Source organism: Dromiciops gliroides, chromosome 4 (genome assembly GCF_019393635.1).
Source record: "Dromiciops gliroides isolate mDroGli1 chromosome 4, mDroGli1.pri, whole genome shotgun sequence".
NCBI lineage: Eukaryota > Metazoa > Chordata > Mammalia > Microbiotheria > Microbiotheriidae > Dromiciops > Dromiciops gliroides.
Window position 1 is genome coordinate 320,767,561 of NC_057864.1, and position 11,519 is coordinate 320,779,079.

The following is an 11,519-nucleotide window of genomic DNA, read 5'->3' on the forward strand; positions in this document are numbered from 1 at the left end:
AAACTCCTCAAAGCTATGACTTTTTATGCCTCTAGATGATAAGGAAGCTGTGTCAGGGAAGCCATGGCCAATGAGATTGTCCCAGAGGCAGCTTTGTCTTCTTTTACATAAAGTCACTCCATGTTATAGGTAGGCAGTTTATATATGTGTGTGTGTGTGTGTGTGTGTGTGTCTGTATGTATGTATACATATGTATGTATACATTCATCCATTTCATTTAGATTGTCAAATATCTTGGCATACAGTTGAGTAAAATACCTCCTAATTATTGCTTTAATTTCTACTTCATTGGCGGTGAATTCACCCCTTTCATTTTTGATACTGGTAATTTGCTTTTGTTCTTTATTTAATCAAATTAACCAAAGGTTTATCTATTTTATTGATTTTTTAATAAAATCAGTTCTTAGTTTTATTGATTAATTCTTTAGTTTTCTCACTGTCAAATTTATTAATCTCTCCTTTGATTTTCAGGATTTCTAATTTAGTATTTAAATGGGGATTTTTAACTTGTTCTTTTTCTGGCTTTTTAGTTGCATGCCCAATTCATTGATCTCCTCTTTGTCTATTTTATTCATATAAGCATTTAGAGATATAAAATTTCACCTAAGAACTGCTTTGGCTGCATTCCATAAGTTTTGGTATGTTGTTTCATTATTGTCATTCTCTTGGATAAAGGTATTGTTTGTTTCTCTAATTTTTTGTTTGACCCACTCATTCTTTAGGATGACATTATTTAGTTTCAAATTAATTTTCAGTCTACCTTTCCATGGCTCTTTATTACATGTAATTTTTATTTCATCATGATCTGAGAAAGATGTATTTATTATTTCTGCCTTTCTACATTTGTCTATGAGGTTTTTGTGCCCTAATATACATGGTCAATTTTTGAATATATGCCATGTACCACTGAGAAAAAGGTACATTACTTTCTATCCCCATTCAGTTTTCTCCAGACATCTATCATGTCTAACTTTTCTAACATTCTATTCACCTCTTTAATTTCTTTCTTATTTATTTTGTGGTTAGATTTATCTAATTCTGAGAGGGGAATGTTCAGATCCCCCACCAGTATAGTTTTGTTGTCTATTTCCTCTTGTAGCTCATTTAACTTCTCTAAGAATTTGGATGCTATACCACTTGGAGCATATATGTTTAGTATTGATATTACTTAATTATCTATTGTACCTTTTAGCAAGATGCAATTTCCTTCCTTATCTCTTTTAATTATATCTATTTTTGCTTTTGCTTTGTCTGAGATAAAGACTGTTACCCCTGCTTTTTTTTACTTTAGCTGAATCATAAAATAGTCTGCTCCAACATTTTTCCTTTACTCTGTGTGTATCTCTCTGCTTCAAATGTGTTTTTTTATAATCCACTGCTGGAGAGAACTGCTGGGTAGAGGTACCAGGGAGATCACAGCACCTGCTGAGCTGCATGTGGTTCCCCTCCTCCTCTCCCAGCCCATGTCTGCCTTCTCTCCAATCCCTTAGTGCATATGGTGGACATTAATCCTTTCCAGGATCTGTCTGTTACCCAGCTGACCAATCCTCCTCAGGGTGGCCTGGCAAAATTCAAGCCTTTCTCAGAAAATCCCAGGCTGACAAAAACAGCAGAGACAACATTCCCAGCTACCCAGACAGCCCCCTGAGCAGTCACAGCCTGCAGTCCTCCAGCACTTCCTGGAGCCCATCCCCCAGCCTATCCCCCAGGACATGGCCTCTGCAGCCCAGACTGGTCTGCTGCAGCAGCAGAAGGAGCTGGACAGAAAGTAAGGAGAGCTGCAGAAGTCGGCGGCCAACCTACATGTAAGGCCAAACAATTGGCCCCCACTGCCCGCCAGCTGCCCCATCAAGCCCTGCTTCTACCAGGATTTCTCAGCAAGAGATCCCAGCTGTTTGCCAGTGATCATGCAAGATGCAGCATTACCTCTGATTGTTGCATTCACTGACTTTGGTCCTGAATCTCCTTGCCTACCTGGACTGGTTCTGTGGTCACGATTATAGCAGGGTTAACTTTGGTCTTTCAATCCTGTGGTTTGTGCTCTTCCCCACATGTGCCTTTGTCTGATGGTACTGAGCCATCTACAAGGCCTTCCAGTCTGACAATTCCTTCAGCTTCTTCATGTTCTTCGATAGGGGCACAGCACCCTTCTGCGTGCTTCCTCCTTGTGGAGGTGACAATCAGGGAGAAGCTAAGTGGTCTCCAATTCTTCCACTAGAGAAGCGATCTCTTCTCCACTTAACCATTGCCAGTCTACAGGGAAAATCAGTGTCTTTGTGACTTACAGAACCTGTAGGAAGAGCATGCCAAGGCGGATTTCAAGACACTAAATTATTGCCCAGAGTGGAGAGCAGCAACTTCTCCAGCCCCTTTCCTTCAGGGCTCACCTGGGAGCCAAGGATTTTGGGATCATGTCAGCTGCCAGGCTTGGGCCAACCCGGCCTTGGGAGGAGAACTGGATCACATTCCTTAAGCAATAAAATGCCTTAATTGCCCCACCCCAAGTAGGGGATGTCTCTGCAGGGACCCAGCCTCTGCCTTGGGGGAAGAGGTGCATGAAAACCCTGCTGGGAGCTTGGGCTTCAAACTTGCTTGGTGGGTGTGTATGCGCAGAGACGGATTCAGTGCATCAGTTCCCTTTCTTGTGGAGGTCCTTGGGCCTGTGGACAGCTGACTGGCCTATTAAGCCACACCCTCATTCCACATTCCCCTTCACTCTGTCCTAGGTTCCCTCTCTTCTCACTCCACCCCTTTTCATCACTAATAGACTGCTTCCTGGCCTGGGCTTGGGAAGACCCATGCTTCCTCCCCCAGCTGCTCTCCCAAGAAGCTTAGCAGGGCTTTGGGCTAAGGGCCAGCTCCCAGCTCTTAGCTACAAAGAGAGAGCTCTCAGATGACACCCCCCCCCAATTTGTCTGCCTGTCACCACAAGCAAAAGGAAGGCTGAAGACTGGACTTTGTTCTACAGGGTGTGAGGAGGTGCTTATGGTCCAGCCTGACTGACTGCTCACATCCAATCATGTGGGATCTGCTCTGGGCCCCCGTACTGTTTCCTGATTTCCTTCCCTCTGGCCCCAAATGTACCTTGCAATACTGGCAATGAATGAAAACCTAAGAACTCCCCACTCCTCCTTTCTGAGATATTTTTTCCTCTTTAAGTACAAATGCATATGTCATGTCTTACCTTTTGTGTTTTAAATAAAAACAACTAAGATGTAAAAAAAAAAAAAAACCACTCTGCTCATTGCTTCCATTTTATGGGAGAGTTCATACCATACAGATTCACAGTTAAGATTACTAACTGTTTATTTCCTTCCATCCTCTTTTCCCCTTTGTACTCCTTTTTTCTTCTTTCACCCTATTTCTCCTCACCAGTGTTTTGCTTCTTACCACTGCCTCCCTCACTCTGCCCTCTCTTTAATCAATCATCCTTCTTTTTCTTTCCCCTTTCTTCCCCTGCTTCTGCCCTCCCTTCTATTAGTACCAATCTTTTCCCCTTACCATTTTACTTCCTTAAAGAGTAAGCTAAATGCCTTTACACAAATGGGTGTATGTTATTCCCACCCTGAACCAAATCTGATGAGAGTAAGGTTGAAACAATGCCCACCCCTCCTTTCTTTCCCTCTATTGTAATAGATTTTTTTGTACCTCTTCATATGGTGAAATTAACCCCATTCCACCACTCCCTCCCTCTCCTCCCCCATTCTCCTTTTGTTCTATGCCTAAAGTTTCTTTAAATCATCACATCAAAGTCAATTTAATAACAATAACCTAACAGAGATACAGATCTCAGGAGTTAAAAGTATTGGCATTAGGGCCAAGATGGTGGAGGAAAGACATTAAATGCACAGGGTTCCTGATACAATTGTTCCAAAAATAGCAATAAAATAACCTTCAGGGCAGAAAAACACACAAAAATACGGGATGAGAGTTTTCTCCAGCTATAGATAGATTTCAGGGAGCTATGCTGGGCCACAAATAAAGCCTAAACCTACAGTTGGGCCAACACACCAGACACCTGCCAGAGGAATTTGCCCCAGGGCCTCTGAATCTGCTACAGCACAGGAGTTTTCTGAAACTGAGCACTCAGCTGAACGGCTGGCCTGGGGGGTAAGTGCAGGTGTACCAGTGGACTGGGGGGAAGGATTCAACTGCCTCACCCCAGTGGACAACCAGGAAGAAATCCTGAGCAGCTGAAGGCCTGTGTGGGGGAGGGGAGCAGGGGAGCAGTCTCATCAGAAACTGAGAACCACACCACAGAAAGCCTTGCTGGTTGGTAAGTAAATAGACCTGAGGTTATCTCCAGACCTGAGAACAGGCCAGGTGAGATTAAAACCTGCTTCCTCCCCCCCTCAACCCCAAACACCTGGGACCCTCTGAAACTGAGAACAGGAGCGGAGTCGAGAAGCAACCCCACCGCCCCACTATCCCCCAGTGAAGAGTTTAAAATCAAATGAAAACCAGGCCAGGCAGGCTGAGAAGAAGCCCAACCATCACCCAGGCCACTCTGTAGCTTGAACAGTGTGTCCTGGAAGCAGACACACTCTTTAAGAAGGAGTTAAAGGGGCAGCTAGGTGGCACAGTGGATAAAGCACTGGCCCTGGATTCAGGAGTACCTGAGTTCAAATCTGGCCTCAGGCCCTTGACACTTACTAGCTGTGTGACTCTGAGCAAGTCACTTCACCCCCATTGCCCTGCAAAAAAAAAAAAATAATAATAATTAAAACAAAAAAGAAGGACTTAAAAGCCAAGAAATAGTATGCCAGGATGAGTAGGTAGAGAAAGCAGAAGACCATTGAAAACTTCTTTGGGGGTAAGGTAGACCACAATACAACCTCAGAAAAAGAAGATAATAACAGGGTCAAAGCTCCAACATCCAAAGCTTCCAAGAAAAATATGAACTGGTCTCAGGTCATGAAAGCTCTCAAAAGGGACTTTGAAGAGAAAGTAGGAGAAAAAGAAAGAAGAAGTAGAGAAAAGAAGGAAAGAATGAAAAGGGAAATGAGAGCAATGCAGGAGAGTCATGAGAAAAAAGTCAACAGTTTGAAAAGCCAAATGGAAAAGGAGATTAAAAAACTGTCTGATGAAAATAATTGCCTAAGAATTAGGATTGAACAAATGGAAGCTAGTGACCTTATGAGAAACCAAAACACAGTAAAGCAAATCAAATTGAATGAAAAAATAGATTGCAATGTAAAACATCTCCTTGGAAAAACAGCTTATCTTGAAAATAAATCTAGGAGAGATAATTTGAAAATCATTGGACTACCTGAAAACCATGACCAAAACAAAAGCTTAGACACCATGCTCCAAGAGATTGTGAGGGGAAATTGCCCTGATAATCTAGAAGCAGAAGCTAAAATAGAAATAGAAAGAATCCACGGATCACCTCCTGAAAGAGATCTCAAAAGGAAAACCTCCAGGAATATTATAGCCAAATTCCATAACTGCCAGGTGAAGGAGAAAATATTGCAAGCAACTAGAGAAAAGGAATTCAAATACTGTGGAGCTCCAATAAGGATAAAGCAAGATCTAGCAGCTTCTACATTAAAGGACCAGAGGGCATGGAATATAATATTTCAGAGGGCAAAGGAACTGGGACTCCAGCCAAAAATCACATACCCAGCAAAACTGAGTATAATCTTTCAGAGGCAAAAATGGGATTTCAATGAGAAAGAGGTCTTTCAAGCATTTGTGATGAAAAGACCTGAACTGAATAGAAAATTTGAATTTAAAATATAAGATCCTGGAGAAGCATAAAAAGGTAAACCAGGAAAAAGACTCCATGAGGGATATTAAAAGATCAAACTGTTAACATTCCAATATGGGAAGATAATACTTCGAAATCATAAGAACTATCTCAGTAAGAAATTCACAGAAGACAGGGCTGAACTGAACATGAAGGGATTATATCTATAAAGCATTTATATTTTGTTCTTCATAGGGCAGACAGGGTGGGGTACCTTATGTCTAGGGCTGGATTTGGGCTTGGGGCCTCCTGGGTCCTGGGCTGGTGCTTTGTCCACTGTGCCACCTATCCATGATGACATCATTAAAATAAGTGTAGGAGGAATAAACTGGGGAAGGGAGAAGGGGAGAGATGGTCTGGGGAGAGATAATTCACATGAAGGAAACAAGATAAACGCTTATGGAAGAGAGTAGAAGAGGGGAAAGGAGATGGGGAGTGAGTGAACCTTAATATCATCAGAATTGGCTCAAAGAAGGACTAACATCCATACTCAAGTAGCTATAGTAATATATTCTGGCTCTGAGGGGAGGAGGGGAGGGAGAAAAGGGGAGGGGGAAAGAGGGGAAGGAGGAAAGGGCAGATTGGGAGAGAGAGCAGTAAAAATCACAACACTTTCAAGGAAGATGAAGATGTTCTGCATTACTGCACCAGTATGCCATATTGAATTGCTTGATCTCATAGGAAGGGTTGACGAGGGAGCGAGGAAGAAAAATTTAGAACAAAGAATTAGCTCAGGGACCCTTATCTCATTGGAGTGAGCTCATGGAGGGGACAGCTTTCATACCCAATTGGGAGGAGCAATCTATTTAATCCTGCAGAAAATAGGAGGGGAAGAAGATAAGGAAGGAAGGGTGAAAAAAGGGAGTGCAGAGTGAGGGAGAGGATAGTCAGAAGTAAAACACTTCTGAGGAAGAATATGAAAAAAACAAGAGAGAGTAAATGTCATGGGAAGGGACTGGGATTGAGGGAAATAGTTATGATGATTGATTATAATCGCAAAAGTAAGGTACCTACTTTTCTGGGCTTTTATGAAGAAAATTCTCTGTCAAGCTTAAGGTACTATATACAGGTTATGATGAACAGGATACTATGAGAAAAACCTGGAAAGATCTACATGAATTGAAGCAGAGTGCAATGTACTGTATAAAAATTAACAGCAATAGTGGGGGATGATCTGCTGAGAAGCATGTGGTTATTTTCAGCAAGGCAATGATCCAATATAACCCTGAAGGACTTATGAAGATTGAAGCCCATCTGCAGAGAAAGAACTGTTAGTATCTGAATACAGATGGAAAGACATTTAAATTTTTTTTTTCTTTTCCTCTTTGACAATTTCTTAATCTGAAGTTTTGGGGTTTTTTGGCTGTTTTCTCTCACAACTAGCTAATATGGGAATTTTTCCATGACTACTCATGTACAACTTATTTTGAATAGCTTGAGTTCTTGTGCGTGGGGGGTGGGAATGGGGGGGGAGAGAAGTTGGAACACAAAGCTTTTGAAAAATTGATGTTAAAACTTTGTTTTTACATATATTTTGGAAAATAAAATTCTATTTAAAAAAAGAGTTGAAACTATTATCCTCCCTCAGAGGGATATAAAAAGTTTAACCTTATTGAACAATCTTTTTTTCTCTGTTTACTTTTTTTATACTTCTCTTGAGTCTTGTATTTGAAGATCAAATTTTCTGTTCAATTCTGGTCTTTTCTTCAGGAAACCTTGGAAGTCCCCTATTTCATTGAATATCCATCTTTTCCCCTGAAAGGTAATGATCAATATTGCTGGGTAGTTGATTCTTGGTTGTAATACAAGTTACACACACACACACATATATATTTTTCTCTCCTTAGTATTATCCATTATTAGAGGACAGTCTAATAAAACTTTATAAATGATAAGCTCACTGATTTTAGAAACATATGCATAGACTTGCAAGAAATAATGAAGAGGGGTCAGCTAGGTGGTACAGTGGATAGAACACTGGCCCTGGATTCAGGAGGACCTGAGTTCAAATCCAGCCTCAGACACTTAATAATTACTAGCTGTGTAACCCTGGGCAAGTCACCTAGCCACAATTTCCTCACCCAAAAAAAAAAAAAAAGAGAGCGAAGAAAAAAGAAAAGAAATAATGAAGAGTGAAATTAGCAGAACAAAGAGAATGTTGTATATAGTAACAGCAATATTATTTAAAGAAAAATTTTAAGCCACCAAGTCATTTTTATTACAAATACACAAATTTATTACAAAGACCCTGTGAAGGAAGTCTCGATCTGCACCCAGAGAAAGAACTGATAAAAAGAAGTATGTATACCATGATTTTACACACACAGACAAGCACATATTTGTGTCTAATGGCAGCTATCTCTAGAGGGATGTGGTCAGAGAATAAAAGGGGAAAAAGAAAGTTACATAATAACCTTATTATATATAATGTTATAATATGTTATATTATATAATATATAATGTTATATATTATATGTTTATACACACACATTTATATATATATATATATATATATATATATGAGAGAACAAAAGCCACAAATTCTAGGCCTTCCCTCCCTGTTTCAGAAGGTTCTAGTGTTTAGTTTGAAGGACTACCTAATATGGGTAGTATCAAAGAAAAAAGAGTAAAAACAAAATAACAAAAATGTGGTGGCAAATACCTCTCCTGTTCAAGTCTCACAGTTTGTTTTTTCTGGTGGATGATGCCAAATCTTTGAAGTTCATAACGGTTCTCCTAATTCAAGGTAATGTCAGTAAACCAGAGCCCACAGCACAGATGACAACACATCTAGCACAAAGATTTCTTCTCCTGATTTGAGGTGGTAACAATGATCAGGAGCAGCTTTAGGAAGCCACCACAGGGACATGTTTAACACAGTCAAAAATTCTTTTTTTCTTTTTAATATTTAAAAAAAAATAATTGTTAATCATACATAAGGAATATTTGCAATAAACTGCCTAATAAGGCTTAAACTTTTTTGCATGCAATCTGTTCTGAGTATTCCCTTGTCTGCTGCCAAATACTCCCCCTTCCTGGGGGCTCCCACCAGGGAAATTATCCCAAATCTTTGCCCTACTAGGAATCTCTCCCAATTTCTGCTCCTCCCTTCTTCAGGCTCTGAGAAAAGTCTGTATCATACCTTTCTCCAAGGACATTACTGCCTTTAAGTAGAGTAAGAGATCCTCTGTCTTCCATGTGAATTCATAATCCTCATAGTTTTACAGAAACAATATATCTTCCTGATGTCATTAGAAAATATGGCACTGTTCAATAACTCCATCCCATTATCCTCTAAGCCCTCTTTTGGATGGAGCTATCTCAACCATCTCAGTAGAAAAGGGATCTACCAGTTGAAGACCTAAGCCATTTACCAGGGTACAGAGAGCCGTAATAAGGGAGCAGTGAACTTGAAGCCCAGGAGCTCTTTGCAGATAGAGGTATGATAGAATTTCAGACTTTTGGCAGGTGAAGGAGCCAACCATGAGAGTCAGGGGTATGGTGATAAATCTGTTTCAAAAACTTATTCCAAATTTCAAGTGGCAGCTGCATCAGGATAGTATAGGAGGTAGAAAACCCAACAGATATTATGATGGCAGACCCAGTCTGCATGCTCATTTTAGATAAAGGACATCTCCAAAGAAACAATTACACAAGAAGTCTCATAAAGAAATGGGGTATAGGGGCAGCTAGGTGGCACAGTGGATAGAACACTGGCCCTGGATTCAGGAGGACCTGAGTTCAAATCCAGCCTCAGACACTTGACAATTACTAGCTGTGACCCTGGGCAAGTCACTTAACACCAATTTCCTTGCCAAAAAAAAGAAAAAGGCATGTTCTTAAAGAGATTTGATAGTGCTGCTGCAGTGGCAGATTTAAGGACAAACCTTAAGATGGAAGAAGAGGGCAAATTTGAATAATTCTCTAGTCTGTGGCAGGTCCAGAATAACAGGGATTACTGGTATTTCAGATGTGAACACTCTGATTGGAAACATAGTTGGGAAAAAATAACTGCCTCATCCTTTGTTAGGGGAACCATAGAGTCCCAAGCTCAACACAAGATACCATGATGGCCCTGGAACCGGATAGGCAATGGACCCACTCCCCAACCTATGCTGTTCTTGTAAGAACATCAACTTGCTTATCTATTCAACTGAAGGTTTATGATTTCTCTGATGAGCACTAACACGTGGTAGGAGACATCAGAAAAATATTTCCATTGGTTTTAATTCCAAAGAGGAGAGCTATTGATTATCCAATACTGTTCTTTCCAGACCTCAGACCTTTATCCACTGTCCAATACTCAAAGAATATAAGATCCTATCTTTTCCATCTTTCAAGGTCCTATTACATGTAGCCCTCCACCTTGGAGCTGACCTCTCTGAAAGAACTTGCTGGGCTCCTTATCCCACAGTTACTGGATTAATGCCTGCTGAAGTCTAGTTTTGTACAACTTATATAGGACAGTAATCTTAGTAAAACAAATTAAACAGGTGCCATCTGTCTTTTTTACCTAGCCATGCAAAGTCATTGTAAGTGGGATTGGTATAGAGGAGTGCTCTACCCTCCTTCATTTCCTTTAGACAGGAAATGTCATTCATTCCCCCTTTGTTGTTGTTGATTCATTTTCAGTTTTACACAATTCCTCATGACCCTACTTGGAGTTGTCTTGGCAAGGATACTGGAGTGGTTTGTCATTTCATTCTCTGGCTATTTTTACATATGAGGATGTTGAGTCAAATTGAGTTAAATGACTTGTGCAGGGTCACACAGCTATTAAGTTTCTTAAGCCAGCCTTAAATTCAGGAAGATAAGTTTTCCTGACTCCAGGTCCAGTGCTCCCCCTACGCATCCAATACTGTTTGTTTTAACTAATTGGAATGATTTGAGTAACCCCAATGATACTCAAATTGGTATAAAGCTTGCTAAAAGACCCCTGACTTCTAAGATCTCATATTGCATATTTCCACAATACATGTTCAAGTTTATGCAAATTCTCCCCCTTTTGCCCTTTCTTCTCCATGGCATTCCTTTTCCCCTCCGTTTTCCTCATTTTTTTTTTTAAGATTAACAAAATAGAGCACAACCATTTTCAAGTCCTCGGTCTTGGTTAACTCCTTCTGTGACCACTGATGACATTAAGATTCTGAGAGGACACTAGTTTTGTCTCCCTCTATTAATATATAAACATTTATTCTTTGTAATGCCCTGGTATGTTACTCAAACATATTTAAGTCTATATTTTCCTTAACCTTGATATTAGAATGCCATAGTTTCTATAAAGGTCTGGCTATTTCATCAGGGATGTTTGAAAATTTTCTATTTCAGTGAAGGTCCGTCTTTCCCCCTTAGGATTCTATTTAGTGTTTCTTGATAAATTATTCTTGGTTGTATATCCATCTTTTACCTTTAAGGACATTGCTTTACAAATTCTCCTCTTGTTTTTAGTGATAGCTTTAAACTCTCACATGACCTTGCCTGCTTCCTTAGCCCTTGAATTCTTTCTTTTTTCCTGCTCACAGTATTGTATCTTTGACCTAGAACCTCTGGATTTTGATTATTACAGTACTTGGAGTTTTAATTTAGTATTTTTTTTGTCAAGTGATTGGTGGATTCTTTGTATTTTATTTTTGCCCTCTGGTTTGTCCAGTTTTCATTGCTAATACCTTGTAATATGATATAAAGCATTTTTAGGGGTGGGAGCATAATTTTCAGGTAATCTAATAATTTCTAATGTTTTTTTTTTCTTCTTCTTGGTCTGTTTCCCATG

The 11,519-nt window shown here is 40.0% G+C and overlaps 1 pseudogene; it reads left to right on the forward strand.

The window, feature by feature from the left end:
- Window positions 1–1,495: 1,495 nt before the first annotated feature.
- On the forward strand, window positions 1,496–2,280 carry LOC122755080 (annotated as a pseudogene).
- Window positions 2,281–11,519: the final 9,239 nt, after the last annotated feature.